We start from the raw sequence: 27,324 nt of genomic DNA on the forward strand, positions 1-27,324 counted from the left end.
AAGCGCCGCTGCGTACGTCTGTATACGTGCCGCCGACCGCCTATCCAGACAAAGGCGGCGACGGTGCTGCCACCTATAGCCCGATCTCGCGGCGAATAGACCGCACAAAGGTCGCTTTCCTCGCTGCAGCGGCCGTGTTTGCGAAAGCAGTGATCTGCTAGCTAGAAGTGCCAAAGTAGAGTTTAGTTGCAGTAACAGCTGTGACAGTTCGCGCTCGTCCTATGCATACCTGTGCGTTCTTTCGGTGACTCCTTATTTGTGTTTGAGCAGCGCGCTGCAAGTGTCGAGCTGTGACAGTTGTTAGTTCGCACTCGACTTGTGTATTTTGTTTTCCTACGTCCTTTGCTCTTGATCAGCGCGCAGCAAGTTTATAACTGCTAGCCGCTCTTCATGTGACATTCCAATTTCTTGCTATCGCATCATTGCTTCGCCCTTGGGGCGAAACTGCGAACTTACCTTTCAAAATGGTAACCTACGTTCTTAATCATAGTAGTGCCCAAATATCATTTGCCCTAATCACGTGACTGTTTAAACCGCCAAGAAGGTGCCGGTGCGGCGTTCACACTCCGCCTCCCATTTCAGTATAATTCGGCCCATCAGTCTGATCGGTACTTCTCCCGCCACATGCTTTGCAGGCTTTTAAGCGAAGCTTTTATGGGTTGGAGATTTCGGGTGGAGGCGGTGGCATAGGTAACGAATATAACCCTGCACCGGCAGGTGTACAGAAATGCAGCCCTCAGAGGTGCGTACGTCACATGCCTCTTTGTGTGCGGCGGTTTCCAATAAGTGGTGCTCTCTCGATCACGGGCTTGGCGTCGATGAGCCGTATCTGATATGGCAGTCTGATGTATTACCGAGGCCGCTTGTCATTTCACGTCGCCACATTATTGTTTCACGCAAGACCATCATTGTTGCCGGTGCAGCAGAAGTATTGCGCTGCTAAGCACGCGGGTCAAGATCCAATTCTCGGCATGGAGGAAGGATTGCGCAATGCATAGAAAGAAAGAAAGAAAGAAAGAAAGAAAGAAAGAAAGAAAGAAAGAAAGAAAGAAAGAAAGAAAGAAAGAAAGAAAGAAAGAAAGAAAGAACTCTAACAGGGACTGATACATGTTAATATTGGCTTAGTGGTTCCGTTTTTTCCAGAAAGTATTGGCGGTTGATGTAGTTCATTTCCCCATTTTACATGGCAAGATTCTAAGAGAAAGTCACTTCAGGACGCCGCAAATTGTAATTTCTTTTACTTAAAAAGGGCACTGATACAAAATGTTGCGGCTGAGATAGCCTGCGGGATCGACCACCGTGAGCATGCGCATATCATATAACTAATCTCAACAACTAATATTACCAGGCACGTTTATTGCTTTAGTTTGATGTATTCAGGTTTCAACCTCAAAATTGTTAGTAACGCTCGGCGCAGACCACACCGCAATGCTCGGGAAGCTTCGCGACTGTTTGAGATCTTTCTGCTAAGGTTACGCGCAGGACGCGAACCAGCGTTAACGCTGGAAGGTTCGATGATTGATGCATAAAAGACGACGCGTTCCGCTATCATCAGATTACCGACGACTGTGATCGCCGCTACCATTGCACTTCGAGTGTCAATAATTTTCTGGGCACAAGTTCGCCTCAATAAAGGGTTCGGTCTTTACCGGCTGCGAATGCTTTCTTGAAAGTCACAACAACGTGGTAATATAGCTTGGAAGTTAATCTATATTAATTTTCAAGCTCGCCTGCGCAATCCAGCGCTATATTCGGCACCTTGCGACGTTCACCGCTTCAAGGTGCCCTGAAGGTGTCCTGAAGGTGACCCCCAACTTCCTCGACGGCGCCACTGATGCCGAGCTCCGGGCTGGCGCAGGTAGTTAAATGACGCCATAGTCACCATTTTAGTTTTGCAGCGCTCGCACCAGCAGACTACTATGCGGCGGCTGCTCGCGAGTCTGTGCCCCCGAAGAACGCGTGTGTCAGTGTGGAGGCCTCAAGGAGTCGTTTTGACAATTACAACGACGGCAATGACGGCGACGTCATCGGGCAGCACGCGTGGCAGGCAAAAGAATTCGAGCAGACGATGCTGGCCGTGCGGAAGTGCATCACAGTTCTGTTTGATCACGTGGTCGAGTTTGCTTACCTCCTTGCACACAGTAAATGGCGTTACTTCCACCCGGTGGCTTGTCGTTCTCGGAACTCTACCAAACCGAAATTGAGACTAATCGGTAATAAACAGACAGTAATTAATTATGTGTATCGCACTGCACTAACCGATGTGCCGTGTTATGACTAACAGGCACCCGGCAACATACTAAAAAAAAAGCCAGACCAAAATTGTTACGTCAGTGCCCCTTAAGATTTCATATAGTTAGTATAATAATTATGTTGTTTTATGTCGCAAAAGCAGGATATGATTATGAGGGACGCCGTAGTAGAGGGCTCCTGGAGTTTTGACTATCTGGTGTTCTTTAACGTATGACGTTCTTTAACATATGACGCATCACGGCTTCATGCATCAAGACTGCCAGAACCACAATCGACAGCGATGTGCCGCTATGCCAATGACGTCACGCTTCACCACGTTTCTCATCCGTTCACGCGACTACTCCGCATTTGAGGGTGACCGCATGCTCTGCTATTGCAATCTTTAGGACATGGAAATGCGCTACTTCCAGTTTCCTCTTTTTCACATAATCGTCTGTCCACGTTGTCATAACCATGTTGTTGTTTGTCGTTTAATATAAGACTTTTGCAATTTCTGTGAGCTCGTAATCCACGTTGTCCTAATTATTGTGGACCGGTTTTACTTTTTCATTATAGCTGCCCTGACAGGCGCTTTGAACTACTATCGCTAATTCAACCATGATAAGGAACAGCTGGACAAGCTGAACTACCGGCGTCTCAACGTGCCAGCACTCATCCTCAGGGGACAGAAAGAGGAATTCCTTACCACACGCATCGCGAGGTTCAACACAGATTGGCTGACAACCCCAACAGTCTAGTTCTACAGGAACGCGGGGCACTGGCTGTTGCGGGAGTGCTCTGGCACCGTCAATGGACATATCGTTCTTTCTGCTAAATCCGGTCAAATCACTCTAAATGCTCAACACATGAACAACTCGAGCAACAGACCGAACGAAAACACATGTGGACAGTCGACGACGGCGCGCGCGATGCAGACCCAGAATACGTTTGCATTGGTTCCTCCTGAAACTGGCATTCCCGGATTTGCAGAAGAATAAACATTTACTGTTTTTTTACTAGTATATTGTCTGCTTACTTGATCACAGATCTACGATAAGGTGCACATAAAAACTATCAAATTCGAATCCTGCTAGCGCAGCCTTCATGTGATATAGCTAAAATGTATGGGTTTAGGGGCATGTTTCTTAATTTTCTCGAGTTTAACAGGCATCGTAACGCTTTACTTAAATTGATTCATTTATTTTGGCGTACCCACTTGCTTTCGCGGGCCCCATTTTACATTCAAATTTTGTCGAAAAAGCTGCTCTGCGAGGCATCATCAATTACACTGACACTCAGGCCATGTTCGCATCATCCGTGTCACTGTCTTGTGGTTACATTATCAACGGTAGAGCTATGACGCGTGCGTGGATTGTTAGACTGTTTCGTTACTGCATCTCATAACTGTAAACTGCATTACTGCCGATTGAGCAAGGTGTACGTAGGCAAAGCCCTAACATTATACAGCAGAAGATGGTTCCGTATATAAATCTGACTATTAGAGAAATTTCAGGGTTCGATGATTTTCGTGGTACGTCATTGGTTATACCGGGTACTCCCGGCTTTCGGGCGGCAAGCACCCTACAGCGTGAATCCTGTGGTGGTTCCCCACAATAACCGCAGTTGCGTAGCAGCGTGGAAAGAGCCATGCATACCCCACCACCAGCTTCGACTTAAGTTCACGCTTCGCACCAGCTGTTCAGCATGCTAGCAACAAATATATGGTGAACTCAGCCATCCCTCTGTCTCATACTATACTGAGTGCGAATCATTTGCCCAATTTCAAGATAATCTATTCGTTGAGAAGACCCGTAGGCCATAGATGGTGATGAACAGCCGTAAACCGGTGTGGATTTGCAGCCTGCAGATGACGCTATATCATTGTCGGTCATGATGCGGAGTACTTTCAAACCCCAATAGTTCATAGCAGTTTTAATTCATTACTAACTCAAGAACAGTACGTGATGACGGTGATGAGCAAGTGCCACAATAATGACACACCGAGTGTCTCATTCGGCAACATAAAATACGCATAACGTGAATAAATGCAACGTAATTAACAATACAAGACTTAGGTTACTACAAGGATGATAAAATGGTTACATGATTTCCGTGCAACATTGTGTCCATTTCACTTAGCGCGTCTCCCGCCCACAAAGAACCTTCAATGTGCACGCCACAATACATCGAAATGCACATAAGCTTTGCTCAGAGGCCTCTGAGCACAATAGCTGTTATTACAGCGCTTGTGCCAGCTGTTTCGCAAGAACATTGTGCCTTACTTCGAACGCATGTTGAGCAAGTGAAGTGTTCATTGTCTGTTCGTTTACAGCGGAAAAGGGCGGATGGTAGTCTGGAGGGTCGTAATTCGAACTTTGTTACGTTTAGCTTGTACGGGCGCCTGGGCGCCTTCAGCAAATGTCTTCTACTACAGATGGCCCACCTTCGCTCTCGAAACCTCAACTTTGTAAAGGGCACCACTTACGAGTTATTAGGTCGCTCGGGCAGCAGCAATGTTTGTAGCGCATACATACCTGCTGACCTGCATCGTGCAGCTGCTCTGGAGGCATTGTTCTCCACCAGAAACAAGTATGAGATACACGAAAAAGAAAAAAGGAGAGCGCGAAAAAAGGGTCGAATCCAAGCTTTACGCCGCTGGAGCACATAGTTTGAAGAACAGATAATGAAAAGAGTATGCTGAGCGAAAACACTGAAACAAACTGGTTTCCTCTGATGCGTGTGCCGTATCGTTTTCTTCTGGCAAAAGTATTTCGCTTAATTGAAATAAATCATCCACTTTAGCTTTTGCTCAAGTTATCGAGGCTGAAGCTGCAGTGCAGCGTCGAAGTCATCGTGTGGCATTTAGCGCTCTTCTACAATATAACTGCAAGAGAGGCCGCCGACTTCCTAGGCGCAGAGTGAAAGGATACGCCGCTCTTATTCGTTGAAATGTGACAGAAGGAATATCAAATAGGAGACGTAAATATATTTATTCAATCTTACCGAACAACTTCATCTCATAATCGACCGCAAAAAAAAACAGAAAAGAGGAAAAGAAAACAAAAAAAGGTAGCTTCGCATTATTGGTGCCAAGCCTGAAGGAATAGCGGAGCTAGGCGGCCTTCTTTGCTTCTCTTTACTTTGCTCTTTCTCTCTTTCTCTTACTCCCTGTTTCTTGTATCTCCTTTTCGCGTCAGTTTCTTTCTAGTTCTTTCTTTCTCACTCTATTTTTTCTCTCTTTTTTCACTCTTTCTGTATTTCTTTCTCTTCCTTTGCTTTCTTTATCTCTCTCTCTCTCTATTTATCGCTTCATCTTTCTTTCTATCTCTTTTTCTCTCTTCGTTTGTTTCTATGTATGCCTATGTTTTTGTGTCTTTTTTATGTTTTGATGTCTTTATTCCCTTCAGTTCTCTATTTTTCTCTTCATCTTCCTTTCTACCGCTTCTGCTCCCTCCGTCTCTCTTTTTTCTCTGTTTTCTGTCTCTTTCTTTCTCTATTTTTCACGCGTTCGTTTGGCCCTCGCACCTCCTCGTACCTCCTCACGCTAGTGGGGCTTACCCAATTCCTGTGGCGCATAGCCACCTCAGGAGTTTTTCACGACGGAGCACAAGTTACCGATAGCTTAAACGCCTTCACTGTAAAGAGAATGAACAGGGCGCGTGCCGGTGCACGATGACGACACTTTTTACGACGGAGCACAAGTTGCCGATTTGCAAGTTGCACAAGTTGCCGAAGGAGCACAAGTTGCCGATTTTTAACTGCTTCGCTGTTAAAAATCGGCTGCCTGACGGAACCCGAACGACTCGAACATCCATATGCGAATTCACAATGTGACTTGATACGTCTCACCTAAGCTCGCAAACAGTGAGGGAGAGAAAGACGGGAGCCGATCACGTGATTCCGAAAGGTGTGGGAGGGGTGGGCGCAGGTGAACGCGCATTTTCTTTCGAAGCCGTTGCTGAGCGCGAGAGTGTGTCCAAATGGGTAATATGCGCAACTCCACACTATAGGGTACCAATCGAAACAAGATCGACGACACAGGCCACCGCGCATATCGAAGACGGAATTAACGCCCACATGCCTCAGAAATTGAAGCTGATCGTAGCAAGCGTAATTAATCTGATATCCTTCGGCATCGCATACAGGAGGCGTATACAAACATCTTAGGCGGTTCTGATGCCGCACCCGATTAAGATAACTGCCAAGCGCCAGAAAGACTTAAATCTGATCTAGCACGCGGCGGTAGTACGCGCTGGAACGACACAATGTGATTTGTTCCGTCAAGCGAATCAGCTAATCTCCATGATTTGATGAGCTTGGGCTAGGTCCGTGGACGGACGCAAACACCGCAGGCGTTGTCATAGGAGCACCAATAGGCTTCCAGTGGATCCACTATTATACAAGCACGACTTTAATGCCAACAGGATGCACGTGTATATAGTGGCTTACTCCCGTTATCTTAATCATTATTCAATTTTATTGCGATAGCAATTATATGAACACTCTCGGAGGGTTTTTGCCGTCACCGTCATGTCTCGCATAAGGCTCAAATCGATGGCATCGCCTTGCAGATCCTATGTACTACTTGCGCGCGAGAGAGAGAGTATAGAAGAAGTGCATAGGGGCTAATCAGGGCTGAGCCCGGTAGGCTACCCTGCAGTGGGGAAGGGGAATGAAAGTTATAGAGAGAGTGAGACAAAGCACTCAAGCGCTGGGGACGACTGCTGCTGAAGCAGAGAATAAACAAGCCGGCCTTCTCCGTCGCACGAATGGTCCATGCGATAACATCACCCTGTGTGCGAGGCCTGCAGTAGACGGCTGCTCACGTAGTGAGGAAACGCCCCGGAGCTCCTGGAGTCCACTCTCCTTCGCCGAACGCTAACCCCTTGCTTGTGGGCGAGGCGCCTGCGACGCGATGGCGGGCGGAGGCAAGTACCTGCCACGTGCTGCCTGATCTGCTACGAAAATGCGCGACACAACCTAACTGAAGGACCTTTTGGCCGTAAACGTAGCAGCTGGCCCTGAGCTGGAATCTAGCCAAACTTTATTCCATAGTTTTTGGAGCGAACCGTAAAACCACAACCTATGAACGAAAAGCTGTCTCGTAATATGTTGTGTTCTGTTCATTGCAGAGCCCTCAGCTATTAACTACCTTCATCAAGCATTCACTACTGAAATTTGAACGGAGACTAGCTTGAGAAACTCAATATACCGCTGTGCACAGCGGCAGTCCTAAAACTACATAACAAGCTTGCAGATGTCTTATCTTTCCTTATTTATAACCCGCGAGAGCTGCAAACGGTGACAGTACACAATACTGGAAACTAGCGATAACGTGATCTGATGGGTATAACAAAAAATGATAATAATGCCATAAAAAAGTCTTTAGGAAGCGACATCTCTTGAGCAATGCCTAATTATAGCTTATACAATTTAAATATTGTTGACAACGTGTGCAAAAGAATTCACTTGGTAATCAGCATTACCGTTCTTATGTGCGAACGACAGGCTAGACCGAATGCGGAGCTGTGCGATGTCGTTCAGCCATCCCAGGCGAACGCATTGTTGCACTCGTTGCAGCCAGACGCCAAAAAAAAAAAAAAAAAAAACGAGCGTGAGACCAAGCGTAAGAATTCCAAAGTTATGCGACATTGCAAACTCGTGAGTGACCCACCAGGAAGAAACAAGCGAACGACCGATAGCTGCGGCCCACTACCACACGAGATGAATATATTCATCTGTGAAGGAGACAGTCTACATAGACCCAGCACAGTTGTACGGTCACTGTCATGGTTCCACACAATGTGCGAAAGACAGACCGATCGGATTGCAGCTTGCGATTTTTGACAAATGTAAAAGAGTAAGCAAGACACTGACGAAAAATGAAAGCCATCACAGGCACGCGCAGAAGTACTACGAAAAATTTATCATTCCTTATAACATCACAATATCTGATGACATCAGTCTTCAAAAGTGCCAAGCCACTAATGGCTAACATTCTTTCAAAGCGGCGTTCTCACACCCATTAAATCATATTGTATTTTTGTTAACGCAGTAATTGCCATGCTCATGCGTAATATCGCTACGTACGGGTAGTTGAGAGTAGCGCTGCATGGGTGCATGCATTAGGCAAAAATTAGGCAGGCAAACGAGCGGTGTGAGCTCGTTTGCCTGCCAAATCGTTGATTTTTATCGGCATGTGCCGCCTACAAACCGTATAACATAAGATCACATCGCTGACGCATGAACTCGAGCAGTTTCGTCGGCAACTTTAGCTTTACGTGCAATTCTTTTTATTGGCGTGACGAAGAACACACACAGTCCTTCGAAACATCTGTTCTGGCTCGCTTGGAAGCAGTAATTGTTCATTCTAGCAGGTGTAAAAGAATAGCCTCGCAGCGTCAGTAAAGAGGTGGAACAAGAAATGCTCGCAAACTTTCAAAGAATAATTTTTTCCGTCGTAGTCAGCGATTTCATAGTTTTTGCCGTCTTCTTCTCGCGGGCGCCTAAACATTACCCTGAAATTTACCTCGAGCTGCAATATTTTCTGATGTCGCCAGTCACGAAAGTTCCATTACGTCACGCAGCGAAAGAGCTCTGGTTTGTCACATTGCGTCTTGCTGACTAGGATTTCGCGATTCTGGATCCAGAGCCTTACCTTGGTAAGTGCTACTTTTCTTTGCACAGCTCAGGCGGCGACACCTGTCTAAATACAAAACCGTTTCAACACTTCTGTTGAGCTAGAGTACTAGCACTTGCTCATGAATCTTTTGTTACTTTTGTTTTCTGAAGACTAGTTGCAATGGCTCGAAACATCCATCTGTCTTCGTTTCCATTGTTCTTATGTGGTGACGATCGCCACTTATTTATAGACGCAATATGAGGATATAACAACTGTATAAGTGCCAAAATATGATTCAAAATTTCGAATAATTGCCTCATAGAGGGCTAACGTGCCGACACGCAAGTATTGCTTGGCACTAGCAGATTTCGCGCGACACGCCGTTGGCTAGAGAGTACACGCTTATCAAGGAGCTGTGGGAAACTATCCAGTATCTGCGCATACTTCTGACGGTCGTGAAGCCTTTTGGAAGTTCACTCGCTCAGTGAGATTTTCACATGGCTTTTAAAACACGTACATCATAAAGGCGATTCTGAGACGTGCCAGCTCATACCACCGAACCCTGAGACAACTGTGTTGTGACTTGATCAGCTGGCTTTGCTTGCGTTGCCTTACCAGCTCTCTGAAACGGGCTACTAGACACACAGAGCTTCCTTGTGAAGCTTACCACCCGTCAATATGCCCGCAGCCCGCCGTCAAAGCTCCCTTCTCTTAAGCCTCGCTTTAGGTTGCAGTGGCCGGTGATTTAAGCGGAAATGTTTAGGCTTTGAGAAGTTTGGTTCTAGCGCACCAAAATTTCGATGTTAAAATAAGCTCTGTGCACAACTGGTTATAATGGTCGTCTTCACTTTCACCACATTTATTGTGGATTGTGAAATGACAACCATCATTCTAGCGCACTAAAGGTGCTTTGTACAAGGTAGCAGCAGATGCTCTCCCCAACTGGCGCCGGCGCAAAAAGACAATAAAACGCTGCGCGCGCCGAACGCCGCGCGCAGCGTTCCGTCGCCGCCTTCGAAGCTCGCCGCATCACCGCTTGCACCCCTCTCCCACCTGTCTCCCTCTCGCTGCGATGCGCGCGCCGCACGCTCAGTCGTTCCCGCCACCGGGCGCAGTAAACGCTCTCCCCACCCACTCCCCACCCTACCGCCTTCATCAAAGCCAGCAGCGAGATAAGGCGCATAGTCGTTTGCGTCCCATTTCTAAGGGGCTTAGCTCACCGGTTGTATTCGTACACGGGACAACTGCTGATTTTTTCTCCTCAAGCACGTTATCAGCGCTTATCGGTGGACCGCGTCTTCAAATGTCATAAAGACGACGACGCAGCCGGATTCCATAATATCCACGTGCACTCGAGTAGCAATAAAGAAATGGTACGATATGAATATTAGTCAACCTTCTGTCACTGTGTTTATGGGCAAAGTGTGAATATATGGCTGGAAGCTAAATAAGAACATAGACTTTTAGGGGCGAAGCTCCTTATAGCATCACCTGGTCGGTCGTCGCTCCATCCGGCGTTCCCCCGCCGTCGCGTCTCCCGTATCATTCAATAGATGGCGCTGTCCCATAGAGATGCATGCAAACTGCAGTTGGGTGACGATATACTAGATGGCGCTGTCTCATAGAGATGTGTGCAATATGGCGGTTGGGTGAATGCACGCTAGATGGCGTTATAGGTGCCGCTGCTCTCAGATTGGCTGCTGCGCCCGTTATCTCTCATTCTCCTTGATCGTCGCCGTACGTGGAGGAGTGCGCTTGCAGGATCGTGCTGCTTGGCGGACCATGGACGACGAGGAGCGCCGGGTGCGGAAGGCCGCTGCGTCTCGTGCTCGCCGGCAAGATCCCGAGGTGCGAGCTAGAGAGGCTGCCGCCAAGCGATCGCAGCAGTAATCAAAGCGGCGTATCGCTTTGATTACTGCTGGGCGAAAGCACTGAACATTTCACGGTGTAACCATGATTGCTTCAGGAGCTTCGCCCAAGTTCTTCATCATTCACGTGTGGATATGCTGTAACTTTTTCCACAGCAGACACTTTGTTGCACTTCATCGTATCTATTTGTGTGTCCTTGCGTTTTCATTTGTGTCACCGATCGCCTTGCCTTGTGATCAAATAAAAGGACAGCGTAAGGCGACGCGGTGCCGTGGCATGCGACGACGCAGCGTTCATGGATTTAAAGGCAAACATGCGTGGCTAAGTACATTCTTTCGTTTCCAGCGTCTTCAGTTTGAGTCATATCGGCGTAATTTTGAATCTAGAACATGTATCAGAGCCAACATTGCCTTTAGAAGCCAGATTTGTAGCGATATGTCGCGGTTGCTTTGAGCAATTGCTCATAGCACTTTTCATACTAAACAAAATTGATGTCACGTTTCAATCCTTGCGGACTGTACATCAGCGGCGATTTAGTTGAGGCCATTTGAAAGAACAATCTTAAAAAAAAAATCACAGCATATCCACGGAGTGAATGATGATGAGTGGGCGAAGCTGCGGAGGTTCCGTGAATTCTGTGAATCTTCCGTGAATTCTGCCCAGTACACCATCACCGACGTGAGATCGGGCGCGTTTATACTAAAGGTTCGATGGGAGTTATGACGACTTGCAGCTCACTTTAATTTTACATGTACGCTGTGAATTTTCATTGTTTAATCACGCACAGGAGAAATCGCACACACGCACTACCTTGGAGGTCAAAATCCAGTGCCTATATATACGGGGCGGTCAGTGAACGGTTGTGCAGCGCGAGCGGTCGTTTTTTTCAATCAAGACGCTGCCGCGACGCTGCCTCCGTCGGCGCCGCTACGCCGCGAGGCAAGATGGGCAGGGGGGGACCGTAGGAGAGGAGAGGGCGATACATATCACGTACTGTCGCAGCGCATTGTCTTTAGGGAGCCTTCATGTGTGCACGCCCCCTCCGTTTTTAAGACTGGAGGGGAATGGGAGATGGGAAGCGGAGAGGGAGAGGAGAAGGGGAGAGGGGAAGGGGGGAGGGTGAGTGGAGAGGGGTAGATGACATAGGGAATGGTGAGAGGGAGTGGAGAGGAGGTGTGTGGAGAGGGTATGCGCAGTAAGGGTGGTCACGCCGCACACCACCACCACCACCGGACAGATACTGCCGTTTACTGCCGGCTGCCGGGAGATACGCCGGACAACGGAGACGTGATAAGGTTAGACTAAGAGGAGCTACGCCCCTAATACTTATGATAGTTACGCAAAAAGACTTTCACACAATGTAACAAAGTGAAATACTGCGCGATATCGTTTCAGTATCGGTTAATCCAACTGCCAAACTCCACATGATGGGAGCGTCTGCTACAACCCCGTCAGCCTACGTAAAGCGGCTGATAAACGCTGCGTAAGTAACTATTAACTCTCATAAGTAGCTTTTCATTCTTCCTAAATGTAAAAACGAACCTCACAGGCAATGCTGTAAGGGTATCCAAGTAAACGGGAAGATCTACAGAACTTCCCGCCACTTATACAAAACTATTTCCGAAGAATATTGCTCTACGGGAATCTGCGTTAATAGCATGTTGCTTCATAAACACGGATCTTAACAATAAATGTGGAACTGAAGTAGCCCGCGGTTTTGTTCCCCTTACTAAAGGCGCTAGTCGCAGTCTACACCACCACAGTCAATAGCGAAGATGTTTATTTTTTCGACATATCTTTGGGCGCTGCCCAAGAGACATAGCGTATCACGTCAGAACGATATGATTGCATCTGGCGCAGTCACCGGTGCTGCTTCTTTGATCCTGGATAGAGCCCACTGCCGTGATAGCTATTCAGCAGGTAAGCTCCAAAGTACCAGTGATGAGGGCAACCAGGCAGCAACCGAGGCACGACTTCTCACTGCTAGTTGCTTGCAAGAAGCAACCAAGAGCACACAATAGGACTCATTCAGTTACGCTTATATTAAGTCTCCCAAGAGCTCGCCGTTTGCGCAATGGCACTGTGCATCATAGACTAACGCTAAGGATGACTTCACCATAATAGGATGAAGCGTAGTGCGAACATGAGCAAGAACAAATGCTAGGGCTAAACTAAGGCTGAATGAACACGCATTTAGCCATTGACAGTTGCGTACTAGATATTGGAAGAGTACGTCATGGGAGACGCACAATATGAGCAATCATAACGACACGAAACAGGCTAGTACTTCTTCGTGCAACCACTTGTAAGGAAAGCTTAGCGTAGTACTTCATATAAAGAAAGTACGATCGGTCTTTACCTCTGCTCCATAATATTAATGCTTATTCGCTTTATGTTATCTAATAACGAAGACTTTTCTACCCTGGACACTTCCTGATGCCTCGCTCTGTTGCTCTCCAAGAAAAAACCCTTTCATGGCAGCTGCTATTTTCCCAGTGCTTTCTACGTCAGATTTTTTTGACATTAGCCAAATTTTTAGAGCGAAGAACACAGCTTTGGTGCGCGCGTGGTAAATCCAGTGTTGTAGGCGTTACTGAAAAAAAGTAACTAAATACGTTACCCGTTACATTATAAAAAAAGGAACGCGTTACCGCCCTACGTTACCTACAAAAAATGTAACGCGTTACCGTTACCGTTACCGAAAAAAAGTAACGGACGTTACCTCTGCCGTTACTCCGCAATCATAAATTATAATCGATGTGTCTTTGCTGCACGAACCCACACAATAGCAATAATTTAAATCTGAAATTTGTTTCACATAAAACTTCTAACCCAAACAACGAATATACCCAAAATTCTGATCTAATGAGTATTACCTGCACAAATGTACCGGACCTCAACAATGGTATAGGGGCTTAAAGTCTCCTTTAGAGTTACGTGTGATGGCTTCTGACTCTGACACATGGTGAAGCCGTTTTTCTGAACGTGACATTATACAGAATATGAGAGTCAATCATCAACGCTATTCGCAAAGAAAGCATCAATGAAATCTCAATAAATTTACAATAATTCAGATGGTGTGCTTCTGCTAGCAAAATAAATGCGCGAATTTTGTAGTAATAAAGAAATGCTTAAACGGGCTAGTTCCGTAAAAAATATCTGTGCATAAACATTTTTTGTTCACTTTAACCTGTATATTTACCGCAAAAATTGCGAGCGTTTATGTGAGGGTGTTCAAGATCAGCCTCACTCGCTCAGGAGTTCAATAATCAGAAACTTCGCTGCAGTTGCAGATAGGAAAAGCAAAATTTATTTTTTAAAACAAAGTTGATAGACCTTATCAACTTTGTAGCTACTATAAAACGTCGCATATTTAGACATTTTTTCAAAAACAGTTCCTTAGCTCTACAAGTTTCAAACAATGTTACTTTACTCTTTGTTGCGCATACATTTCATACACAAAATATCTTCTTTGTAACGATAATATTTCTGGTTACAACGTCGTGAACTTTCGAGAACGACAGGTAATGAAATTGGTCCCTCCGGATTGAATGTGTTTGACATTTTTCCCTCGTAAATTATGCAGTTAATAAGGAAATTAAGTTCCTTTTCGGGCTACTGGCATGGGATATGCATAAAATATAAGATACTCAATTAAACTTAAAATGTTTGTTTTCGGATCCGTGTCGATCTCTCGTGGAATAACCCGTTTGCAATAACCACGATTAATACACTAACTGCGGTAATGTCTGCCGTGTAGCTACCTGTAACCGTGGTTAGCCGTAACCGTAGTTAGCTTAACCGCGGTTAAGGCTGTTCGTGTGACAGCGGTATTAAGGTAGTGAGTAAAAAAAAAAAGATTTTTTTTGCGTTACGAGAAAACGTTCTACGTTTCGCGTCCCGCTCGCACTCTTTTTCAGGGTTTTCTTCCAGCCGGGGGTCACGCCAATTCTCCACAATAAGGCAGACTCTTGATCGGCAGCGCACCTGACCGGTTGACGTTACCGGCTGTCGCCTGGATCGGCCAGAATTCCACAGAAAGCCGCTTAAGTCGACGACGTGGGAGTTGTCGAATTCGATGCGGTGGTCGTTAACCATGCTATGCTCAGCGAGTGTATTCCTTTGTCACGCGAACTTGCGGGCATCGTTTTTATGTTGTCGCAGCCTTTCGGGGGAGTTCTTTGTTTCCCCCACGTACAAAATTTCACGACCAGCACGTGGTATGGAGTAAACCAGCCCCTGCGCTTTCTCTTCGGCCGGCCTGTCATTTGGGCACGAAAAGGCGCAGGTGCCAGCAATCCACCTGCTACATCCACTTCCACGAGAAGCATGTCCGTACAGTTTCTCATGGCGAATTATGCGGCTTTCATCAAGCTTTGTCTGGCGATGGCGAAAACCTCCACACAAGGAGTCGGCGCGTCTTAAGAAATTGGTCCCAACAATTTCCACAAAAAAGAAAAGCGATTCCGCCGCGCTTTCTTGGTCAATGCCTGGCAGGCCGACAGCAGTCCGACGCTGCGACAAAAGAATTTGTCGGGGCGAGCTCTGAGAAGACTGCACCCCCAGGATGAAAAAGTAACGAGTAACGTGACACCACACGCTACCGAAAAATGTTAACGTAAGTACGTTACCCGTTACAGTTTCTAAATTGTAACGAGTACGTTACTAAGTTACCGAAAAAAGTAACGCGTTACCGGTAACGCCGTTACTTGTAACGCGTTACCGCCACCACTGGGTAAATCTTAGGCATTCTGTATGAGCGGTTGACATAATTTTCCATAAACGTATGCAGTCTTCTCCATTGAATTAGACTATGTTCAAGGGTGTTCTAAACTTAGGCACCTTGCACTTGTAGCGTAGTTATACTTGAATTATCCAATAAACTTATCTCAAGCCATGCGTTTGATTAGAAGGAAATGATTTAATTACAGAATCTAGGAACTGCAAATTAGTGACGACACGGAAATCAATAAAGGGTAACGCGAAGAGGCCGCAAGGCAGTGTTGATACACTATCTGTGACAGTAATATGATTAAGGCGCAAATGGAAACAAGTTCGGCAGATAGTTACGTAGTGGTGAAGAACTTGTGGTCTATGAGCAGCACAGGACACGCGAATAGGCGGGAAATTCGGTTTATGACCGCATTTGGTGAGAAACTGACTTGAATTGGAAAGTCGTAGGCAGAACCAGGGGCCTAATTCCCAGCGCCTTTATTTAGTAAGGGCGCTTTCCCATTTGTCGGCCGCCTTCACTAATCATGTGTTCCGCATCGTGATTGGCTGAAATATCCCCTTCCGAACATTTTTTAGCGTACGATGGTTTTGTACATACGGGCTCACAGCTTTATAGTAATGAGGCATGTTTGAGTACGAATAGGATGGTCATTCCGCTATCAGGAGGAGCTTGATAGCCAAGCAGGAAGTTGCTGATTTGCGTTCACTCTCTGCGGCTTACAAGCTGTATTTGCCGTACTTAAAAATATGCGTATCCACGTCTACAAGTTTTGTGAGCCAACGAGTCTGACACATTTCTCTAGGTCTGCGTTTGGAACACGAAATTTTATTTACATCTCATCATCCATCGAAAGACAATTGAAGCTATGCTGCACATGGCTAAATTTTCCTGCCACCTCGTCTGTCGCAACAACTTAGATTGCCTCTTCCGTGTGCTATAGTGCACTGCGTTTGTCATGCAGCACATGATAGTGAAAATTCTGGTACTTGTAAATAATTACCCTGACAGGGCAGCAGTGTCACAAGCTACAGCCTTTCGTTATTAGCCTCGTACAATCCCTGCAAAAGATGGAAGAGCCTCTTCTACATATCCTGTAGGCAAGTTGTGTTGCCTTATTGTGTTATTTTGTTAACGTTGCTAACGCCTGATTATGTTAATGTATCAAATGGTTCAAAGTGGCGTGTGCATATATACAGGCTCACATACAAACGCACGCACGAACATGTTGAAAGCATGGTTGAACCCTCCCCCCACCTCCCCCAAAACAAATTTTTGGCTACACTACTGCTCCCAATATCTTTACCAAGCATTTATGAGTGCTCTGCAACCAGCATGGAAAATTCATAAATAGGCATATTTCTCTCTCCATTAGGCATTTCACGTTGCACCTTAACTTGTCAAATATTTCGGCTTCTTGAGACAGAGCAAACTTTTGCTGGACCATGACAATCGTTTTGTTTTATTGCGATAGCAATTATATGAACACTCTCGGCGAATTTTTGTCTTCGCCGTCATGTCTGGTATATATGTATCTATACATAGAGGGCACAAATAAAAATAATTCAGAAAAAAAGAATTTCCGAAGCGCGCAACCGGTGATCCGAACCTCCGCCCCTTCGCTCCGCCGCGCACTCCCTAAGACAATTACGCCATGCGTCATTGGTTCTACAGGACACTAAAGGCAGAATACAAATGCACGCGGCGTTGGATGAAACGCACGGGACGCCACACGGCGAAATTGATACTGTGCGAGACGCGGGCTACGCTGCATCGTTGCCCGTGCTGCGTTTGCGTCGTATTGCTGGCGACCCACACTAGTTTTACATTTTCGGGTTGTAGCGCCGCGGCACTCGTGGCCAGTCGGCCAGGGAAAAAGAAGATCGGTAGTGGCGCGAGCTAGTGGGAGCGCCTTGGCTCCTGTAGGCTTATGCCACAGGAGGAAAGAAACGAGACGGCTGAACAAGAATCAAAGTATACATATTACACCGTGACCAGAGTGCTGATGCTAAAATTAAAGCGCGAACGCACAAGACACCCGCGAAGAAAAACGTAGGACACATAAAGGTCTGACCACACGTACGCGTTGCAGCACGTCAGCGCGTGGCGTTTAGACTCGCCCTCTCCCTATGGAGAGAGAAGGCGCGCAGCTTCGTGTAGCCGCGCGCCGAGTCTACAAGCCACGCGCTCACGTGTTGCAACGCGTACGTGAGGTCAGACCTGAATAATATCTGGGGTTTTACGTCCGAAAACCACGATATGATTATGAGAGAAGCTGTAGTGGAGGGCTCGGGAATTTTCGACCATCTGGTGTTCTTTAACGTGTATTTAAATCTAAATACACGGGCCTCCAGCATTGCGCCTCCATCGAAATACGAGCGCCGCCACCGGGATCGAACCAGCTACCTTCGGGTCAGCAGCCGAGCACCGTAATCACTATACCACCGAAGCGGAGTTGACGTACTGCACAAGCGCTGTATAACAACTACTTTATTCTTTCATATGCCATTGAATACATAAGCCCAAGACAATCGCACATGCGCACACAACAGTAGCTCTAAACCAAAACGTGTAACAAGGGTGATAGTGTATTAGATACGCGAAGACGTGAAATCATATTCAGATGGGTGCAGTGACAAAGAAGTAAGAAGGACAAAGAAGTGCGTTTGCGCTGTAATTTTAGCCTCAAGAATATGTACCAACTAGACCCAAATGAAGTTTTATTTTAGTGAGCAGAATCAACGCCAGCAGGGAACGAGAGCTGTGGCTTCACGTGCCACAACCAAGCGCCATCTTTACTTTCTTCTCTTGAGGTCGCGCGCTTTCCGCTTTTGTTCGCCCCCCAAAGGAGAGCGCTACAGGGTCTTGGGACAACGCGAGCGCAAGAGTCCGATAGTGGTTCGCATTCTGCGCATGCGTCCTGGCGGCTCCCACATTTCTTGGGTACCCAATTCTAAAACTGTCTAGTGTTTCGCCGGAGTTGGGATGTGCGCCCCTGACTTGTGCTTTGACATACAGGGCTTGGTCAACCGCACCCACGCGCTTATCTCTTGAAGGGGAGTTTTGTACGTCTTGTGCTTTCGCCGAAAAGTTTGCGTTGAAGCTATAGACCGCACGAAGGTCACTTTGTTCGCTGCATTGGCTGCGTTTGCGAAAAGAGTGAGCTGCTAGCTGGTAGAGCCAAAATAGGGGCTAGTTGAAGTAACAGCTGTGACAGTTGGCGCTCGTCCTGTGTTACCTGGGCGTTCTTTTCGTGCGTCCTTCTTTGTGTTTGAGCAGCGCGCCGCCAGTGTCGAGCTGTGACAGTGGTTAGTTCGCACTCGCCTTGTGTGTTCTTTTCCTGCGCCCTTTTTGCTTGAGCAGCGCGCAACAAGTTTCTAGCTGCTTGCCGTTCTTCCTGTGACATTCCGTTTTCTTCCTATCGCATTCACTGATTCGCCCTTGAGGCAAAATTTTGACTTTTTTTTTCAACAGGCTTGCTTTACGGGATCGTCGACGCACTTTCACAAGGATGATGAATCCGATTATCGGCAAAGCACTATTTCTCACTCTTGGCACGAGTATGTGGTTGTGGATGCAAGCCTACGTCAAACTGCAGATTGCAATTCACGGTGAACATGTTTTGAAGCCTCTCAATCGGACAGTACCGAATGACTTCTACAGTGACTCCTTCGGACAACACGAGTACGCAGAACTAACGGTATGTAAAAAGAAAAAAAAACATTTGGTAATATCTGGCTGCGCTATCAAAGAATCCCCACTGAACTTCCTTGGAATGCGCATGGTGTCGCTCATCATCTTTGATAGTAATGTGCACGGTATGTTAATACAAGTGTGTTTAGGATATTGATTTACCGTTATTATCATGATTACTAGCTCAAAAATGCCACTAGCGTGGTGGTGCGTGAGACAGGATTATAAAAACACCGGCAAACAAGCATAAGAGCTATAGTAATAGGAGTTTCAAAGTAATGTTAAAGGGCCCCTAAACCACCAACAGACGCTCGCCTGCTCCTCTCCGTGCCTTTGCTCTGTCGACAACAGCCGCCGTGACGTCACCTGTATGATTAGGTGACGTCGCGAGCAAGAGAAGCTGTCAGTGGGCAAACAAGAGCCTGTTTTCTGCTAGCAGATGCGCGCGCTTCTTGCGTTTCCATCTCGGACGCTGAGGAAGGGCACTCAAAGCGGCGGATAGACGAGCCGACGAACGCAGCCTAGCGAAGGAAAGAGCGAAACGAGAAAGCGCGGGCAACTCCGCCAGCGTTCGCTGTAGTCTCGTGCACAACTGCGACGCTACAACTAAATTTCGACCTCTGGGTGGTTTAGGGGCCCTCCCTCCCTTCTTACCTCCCTCCCTGTCCTAAAGATTAATAGGTTGTGTATAGGCACCGCACACTGACCAGATGGAGCTGCGTTGCTCACACTGCCCCGTCTCAAAGTCTTCGACATTCACCGTTAGGGGCACGCAGAAAATAGACGCGTGCTCGCGTCCCCCATGTATCCCGGCCACGGATCCCGGCCACAATCCGCCGACAGATGCAGGGCGCGAAACGCGCGCGTCGCGTTCCAATTTCATTGAGGCCGTCTCAAGGTTGCTTTTTTTATCCGCTAGGCTATGTATTCTGGCGCTGCAGTCAGACTGGCAAACTCGACTGAACGGTGCCTATATTCTATTTTTATGACGCTTTCTGTATGATTGTAAAACTATGCAGCTTGTTCACTTTGTATAAAACTGCGTCGCGTATGTATTAACATGTGTAAGGTTTCTGTTGATACATGCTGTAAGCGTGTGCAGTCAGGTGCAGCGGTCCCGTCAGGCAGTGCACATCTTGGTTTTGCTTTGCGAAATCTTGCGCGTGCTACGGAAAGTTGCATAAACTAGAAGTGACGTATGAACTAAACGGCACTCCGAGGTAGTACGTACCGAGCCTGCCTGACGGATTTGCCGCAGTATATAGTAGGCCTCCAGCGAGTAACGCCATCGCTGCTGCACGGGACTGCATGTTTAACGAGAAAATCGTTTGCAAACATATTAGACCGTTGCCATCACTTGCGCAGTCGGGAACAACACGGAGTTACTTCAACGGAACATAAGCATTTAACATCCCGTTCAGTATACGCTTGTTGCACAGCCATGCTCAGACTCTAGCCGTGTGCAATTCACTTCACTCGCATTTTGCAGGTCCTATCAGCACGATCGAAACATCGAAAAGAATGCACACGTATGCTTTTCGCAACGTCGAATGATTCGAAAAATTGTTCTAACAACAATGCCGTTCGGAAGGTACCGGTGAAGTACAGGAAAGTTAGCCGAGAGGCGTGGCCGCGACTGCACGCTTCATCGCTCTAACTACTTCGCTTCGCTGGTCGAGCTCGAGCGTGTTGTCGGCATGCGGCGCTCCATACTATCCACAATAATTGCGCTACATGCAATGCACAAGAAAAACTTTGCTTTTATTTTGATCTCGCTCAAGGATATTGTACATTAAATACAATCAAAGTGACTTACGAGCGTGAAAGACCATTAACGCACGAGGGGACGTGAAGTGGAACTCGATCGCTCCTCGTGAGCTAAGGCCCAACCGCATGCACGCGACTTTTGAGCGACGCCGACGAGCGACAGCGACAAACGGGCTCCGTCGCGCTGTCGCGTCGCGACGGGAGCACCCACATGTTCGCGACAAAGTGTCACAGTTGCTAGATTAAAAACTATTGCGTCTACGCAGGTAAATTGCGAATAAAAAATTACAAAGTACATGAACGACAACATACCAAATTTAATATTGTCTTGTGTGAGATAAGGAAGGCATAAAAGCGTTTCGTCACTCTCTTTTTTCGCAATCATGTTTAACCGCGACAGTAGTATCTGCTGTGATCTCGAGGGGGCGCCCGAAAGCGTACGCTACCTATCCTAATACGTCGCTCTTTGCAAACTACGTTATGTTTGGGTTAGTCCACGAGGCGCATATCTACAACGTTTCCTCTTGCTGTCGTGCAACGTTTAAAGGCCAACTCCGGCGATTTTTTGGCCATGTCAAAGTAATGGTGCTTTTATATTCCTGAGACGCTCCTGTCACGGGTCCGATAGCAGAAACACTCGGAAAATTGGAGAATAATTTTAAATAAGCAAAAAAGCGCAACACCGAAACCGAAACCCAACCGAGCATACTGTCTTCGCGTGACGTATAAGTGGTTACAAAACCGGAAATCATGCAAGGCATGCCGGTCCCGCCAGCGCGTAGTATGAAAGCTGCGAAAGCGGCGAAGAGCAGACGCTCATTTGAAAGGTGACTCCGTCGGAAATCTTGTGTGTGACTGACCGTGTCACGTGCACAAGCTGAGCTGTCGGAAGATGACAGCTGCGATTCCGACGCATTTGGAGGCCAACTGTAATGGCCATTCCTCTTTGATGAAGTGGAACACACCTGTTTAGCTCTTTGCTTGCCTGGTTGCACATTCCACCGCCAGATGGCACCACCTGTCCAGGGAGCTCAAGTTTGTGGGGCCGTGATCGGGTAAAATGCTATCGCTGAGAAGTTCGCGGACTAACTAAAGCTTCTTAATATTGCTATGGGAAGAGTGCATAAGTTTGGCAATAGCGGCGTTCAACGTCGCGTTGGTACGGCCGAAGGAACTTAACATAAGCCAAGTATGAGCCACCTTTCGCACCATTAGGTTACGTTGTTTCGCACGATGCGAAGCTCACCGTATACCGATATAGGACCAGTCACGGTGCACCCTGTATATGCTACGGGAAGTGTTTCCGTGGTGTTCACGCATGTGCATTCTTTAGCCGGTACGGTATTACCGTACTTTCCGTGCGGTAAACCGGCATTGCTAGCTAAAACACTCTAATATAGAGACGCAGGGTAATCATTAGGTACGAGTGTTTCGTGACTGCCAACGGGGAATTGTGTGCAGCCCACAACGCGACACCACTTGCCACCCATCGCACGCATTACCACAAGGAACTGAAATTCACACGCCCAGCCAACGAAGCGCTCGCCAAACACTCGCGATTGTTGCCTTGCGGATAGCAGACGCTCTAGGGGCCCCTCGGTTCCGTCACTTCCGCTTAACAAAAAAGACGTCACGCACCCAATGTTGCCAATAATTTTGGGAAGCGAGGTGGGGAGAGTCGGGGCAATCAATAAAATTCATTTGCAATGAATCTGCGTATATCTCCAGCTTGTAATTTGGCATATATAACGGGAACGTGAAAAGGAACGTACCCAGCGAATTTTATTGAGATCCATGGACCTCGAAAAATCGCCGGAGTTGGCCTTTAAGAAAAGCAGCAGCGCCTCACATCGCTGCCGCGCAAGAAGGGCCACCTCACACGACGACGTTCACATTGCAGCAAGATGCCAGCAATGCAGCAAGCTACCACCGAAACATCAAAACGAACCGTCGATCAAAATTAACGACAAAATACGGCCGCTGCCTCGATCTCCGCGTGAGATGGGGCTGTAAAGAAGGTAGTCTATACCTTGCATTCCTTGAAGCACGCGCCGATTAGAAGCATCAAGAGCAAATTGCAACCGAAGCGAGGGTCAGAGATGCTGCCATGCTGCCGGATATCGTCATGCTCACTTCCGGGCGACAAGCGATTTTTTCTGGTTTTCCAGAAACCTGCGACGCGACAAGCGACGGCGATGGATGGCCCTCTGCGACAGCCAATCATGTCGCTCGTCGCCGTCGCTCGAAAATCGCGTGCATGCTGTGACGTAATGCAGTCATGCACACGCGCGCTCGGTTGGCGGCAACGCCCCCTGTGATAGGATGTATATATAAGAGCGCGTTTTCGTTCAATAAACATTCCTTTGACGCACTCGACCCCGTGCAAGCCACATGGTGTCAGAAGTGGCCGGACTGCAGCCGATGTACGCAGCCGGCGAACGAACAGCGGACGGGTAGCAAGCCAACAGGGGAGGCTCGAAGGTCCCAACCAGCTACAAGCATGCCGAACGGGGAACAGCGCCAGCAGGCCAGCGGTCCAGTCACCACGCTATTGCCACCGCCGAAAGCCCTGGACATCACAGGAGACGTATGGCAAAGCTGGAAGACATGGCGGCAGGAGTTCGAGCTCTTCGCAACGGCAACATACCTGAACCAGCAACCGAAAGAGGTACAGGCAGCCACCTTTCTCATGATTATTGGAGAGGACGCGCGCAAGACGTATAGCACTTTTGATTTTGCAACTGACGAGGAGAAGTCGGACGTAGAAGTACTGAAAGTGAAGTTTGAGGCATTCTACAAACCAGCTCTAAACTTAGCCTACCATGAGTTCCGCTTTGGAAAGCGCGACCAAAAGGGCGGCGAAAGTTTCAACGACTGGTTGACAGACCTACGAGTGCTAGCAAAAAGTTGCGAATTTGGGCAGCTTGAAGAGCGTATGCTGAGAAGCCGTATTATTCTTGGAATTAGAGATAAAAAGCTTCAGGAAAAGCTAATCTCCGAAAATGCTTCTTTCACGAAGACCGTAGAAATGTGTCGCTCACGTGAACAAGGCAAAGAACAATGTGAGGAAATACAGGCGCGCCCGAAAAGCGATTACGCAGCCGAGATGAACGCGCTATCTGAAGCGAAAGGTCGGCGTTGTACAAAGTGCGCAAAGGTTCATCAGACCGACCGTGTGTGCCCAGCAAAAGGACGCACATGCAGGAAATGCCGGGGAAGGAATCACTTTGCGTTAGCCTGCAAGAAGATGCAAAAAAGATTCCATTCGAAAGAGCAAGCAGTAGCATCTGTCGAAGCGCAAGAAGGCGATTTCTGGTTAGAAACGCTATCGCATGACCGTGGAAAAGACGACCGCTGGACGGCTACCGTTCAGATAGAAGGAAAGCCTATTTTTTGCAAGCTAGACACAGGCGCAACCTGCTCGGTTATAGCACGTAGCCAGCTGCAGAAAATAACAAACAAGCAGCCACTGGATTGCAACGTTGTTTTAAACACATTCTTTGGCTTCCAGAAAAAAGCAACTAAGCAAGTTCGTCTTGAAGTGGCAACGAGAGAAAGAAAGGTTCTGACAGAGTTCTTCGTCGTGGATGACGACATCGCCGTGACCTTGAGCGGTACAGTTGCCGAAGAGCTTGGCTTGCTCCAACGAGTCTGCTCAATCGAGCAAACGGAGCTTTACGGCGCTGCCAAGCCTTACGAAGACGTGTTTGAAGGTCTATACTCCGCGACAACTTTTCTTGGCACCACTGTGGAAGTTACAGAGCCAAAGTGCCTGCATACGCGCGCGCCAAGGAATAGTACCGATATTTATTTTCTAATTCTAAAAGTTACCTAGCTCGAATAAATAAAGATTTCTTCATTATAAAAAGAGAACGAGTATGGGAAGCCATTCGTGAAAAAATGTTATTGTAAACTTCAAGTTTGTTTCTGTCTTTATTTTTTGGACAGCACCACGTTTTCCTCACGCCTGCACCACATTTTTCTCACGCCTGCTCTCTCAGAGTCTCAGTAAACATGGCGTCCGCGATGCCCCCTGAATCGTTGGCCTGAACCGTGTGCGGCCGCCAACTCGCCGTTTCGTTCTCCGAAGAAGCTGTACTCTAAATGTGACAGAAAGTGGCTATCAAACCAGACCACGCAAGTTATCTGCAATGTCATCGCTGGAGTGAGGCGCCGTCAGCGTGACTTGTCTGCAAATGCAGTGTGCCGGACTGTCGCCGAGCTCACCGGAGTGAGTGAGCGAACAGTTAAGCGTATCAAGGCTGAAGCTCTGCGGGCCCCACTTGCCTCCCCGAAGCGCAAGAAATTGAATTTCTCTGGCCAAACTGAGAAGCGCATCACCGGCAAGACGCGGCTGCTGCGCTATTACACGTTTGCGTTGGCAGCATTGCGGCGCAAAGTGCACAGCTACTTCATGCGCAATGAAATACCTACGGCCGAGAAACTACGCTCTGTGAAGGTGTGTGACCAGAGAAGCTTGATAAAATAATCTGCGTCAGTCTCTTTTTAATTAAGCGTGAGCTCTCTTTAAATCTAAACCCAATTCAGCGGCATCATGGTACTTGCATTCCGTATTTATTCGAATACAACGCGAGCTTTTTCTCCAAATTTTTGCTACTAAAGTCGCCCCTCGCGTTACAATCGTGATCGCGTTACAATCTAGCAAACGCCGTATTCAGGTTGCGGTGTGCGCTTGGTGGCGTTCATCATATTCCCATGTAGTGTGCCTCGATGTGTGCGCCCCCCACAAAACGCGCAACAAAACGCGCATCAAGGCACCCTATTCCCATGTGTCTTATGTTGTTGTCTTCGGGCTTCACCCGCAAAGACTGTTTGGAATGCTCCGCGCAGACCGCGATGCGATGTTCCAGAAGCGCCACGGTTGTTTTAGATCTTTCTGTTAAGATTGCGCGCGGTACGCGAATAGTCAGAGATTACGTGGCCACCAGCGATAACACTGAAACATTCGATAGAACATGTATAAAAGCCGACACGCTTTACGACTTGTCAGAATTATTGACGGACGACGCTCTGACTGACTCGTTTCCCGCCCACAAATTTGGCCAAATAAAGAGTTTCATCTTCGACACACCCACTACTGCCTTCGTCAACGTAACAACCCTGTGACAATATACAGTACAGTAGGTAGATGCATCTACGCACACTGATGTTCCCATTCTGCATGTAGACGTGGTGCTAAACGCTCTAGCGATGCGAGCAAGCGAAACCGAAACTGGAACTGAAATCGGCTGCAAGATGCCGAACTACTTGCGTAGTAACACAAATGTGCGGATGCCCCGCCTCCGTAGCCTTCGCTCCAATGCCAAGATAAGTTGTCGCCGAGTATAGGTCAACTCGAGGGCATCGTCTACCATCTAAAGCTCAAGCCCGGTTCCCAAGGAGTAGTGAAACCAGCACGGCGGATTCCAATAGCATTGCAAAGCAAGGTGAAAGCTGAGCTTGACCGCATGGAGACGGCTGGAGTCATCGTGAAAGTGACGGAGCCGACAGAGTGGACCAGCAACATGGTCGTTGTTACGAAAGGAGAGAAGGTACGCATTTGTCTTGACCCTTCCGACCTGAACAAAGCTCTTCTTCGCGAGCACTATCCAATGCCAACATTGGAAGACATAGCACCTTCGATCAGTGGGGCGCAGTACTTTACAACTTTGGACGCAGCCTCCGGTTTCTGGCAAATCAAGCTAGATAAAGAAAGCTCCAAGATTTGCACTATGTGCACTCCATACGGCCGTTATAGGTTCTTACGCATGCCGTTTGGAATCTTGTCGGCGCCGGAAATATTTCAGCGTGCCATGCACAGAGTGCTAGAAGGCCTCGAAGGCGTAGCAGTTGTCATGGACGACATTCTAGTTTGGGGCAGAACAAGAGAGCAGCATGATGTCAACCTTGAAAACGTCCTACGACACTGCCGAGAGTACAAACGGAAATTGAACAGAAAGAAATGCCGTTTTTTGCAGGAGTCCATCCGGTATCTGGGACATGTTTTGACGCGTGACGGACTGAGCCTGGATCCACAGCGGCTAGAAGACATCTTGCAAGTCCAGACGCCATGCAACCAGAAAGAGCTGCAGACGTTCCTGGACATGGTAAATTTTGTCTCTCGCTTTATTCCGAATATGTCAGACCTAACAGCACCGCTTCGAGAACTCTTAAAGAAGAATGTCTCGTGGCTTTGGGAGGACCGCCAAGACTCAAGCTTCAAGGCTCTGAAGGAAGCGCTTGCGACAGCCCCTGTGCTAAGCTACTACGAGAAGGGCAAACCAATTAGGCTATCGGTAGATGCCAGTCAGAACGGAATTGGCGCAGTAATCATACAGGACGGGCATCCGCTAGCGTACTCGTCGCGCTCCTTGACGGAAACACAGCAAAGGTATGCGCAGATCGAAAA

General features: G+C 47.6%; 1 protein-coding gene and 1 long non-coding RNA gene across 3 annotated transcripts in view; both read left to right on the forward strand.

The window, feature by feature from the left end:
• LOC119374029 (AB hydrolase superfamily protein YfhM-like) overlaps positions 1-27,324 on the forward strand; it is a 175,597-nt gene that overhangs the window by 56,415 nt on the left and 91,858 nt on the right.
• LOC119375548 (uncharacterized) overlaps positions 5,198-27,324 on the forward strand; it is a 40,905-nt gene continuing 18,778 nt past the window's right edge. The window contains exons 1-3 of one of the 3 annotated variants that reach the window (XR_007414408.1): positions 5,198-5,211; positions 8,793-8,894; positions 18,930-19,155. This is a non-coding gene — a long non-coding RNA (uncharacterized LOC119375548). Of the gene's footprint in view, positions 5,212-8,622; positions 8,895-12,118; positions 12,207-18,929; positions 19,156-27,324 lie in introns of those variants that run through there. The other 2 variants (XR_007414407.1, XR_007414406.1) reach the window with 2 other exon arrangements.

This window comes from Rhipicephalus sanguineus, chromosome 11, assembly GCF_013339695.2.
Source record: "Rhipicephalus sanguineus isolate Rsan-2018 chromosome 11, BIME_Rsan_1.4, whole genome shotgun sequence".
Lineage (NCBI taxonomy): Eukaryota > Metazoa > Arthropoda > Arachnida > Ixodida > Ixodidae > Rhipicephalus > Rhipicephalus sanguineus.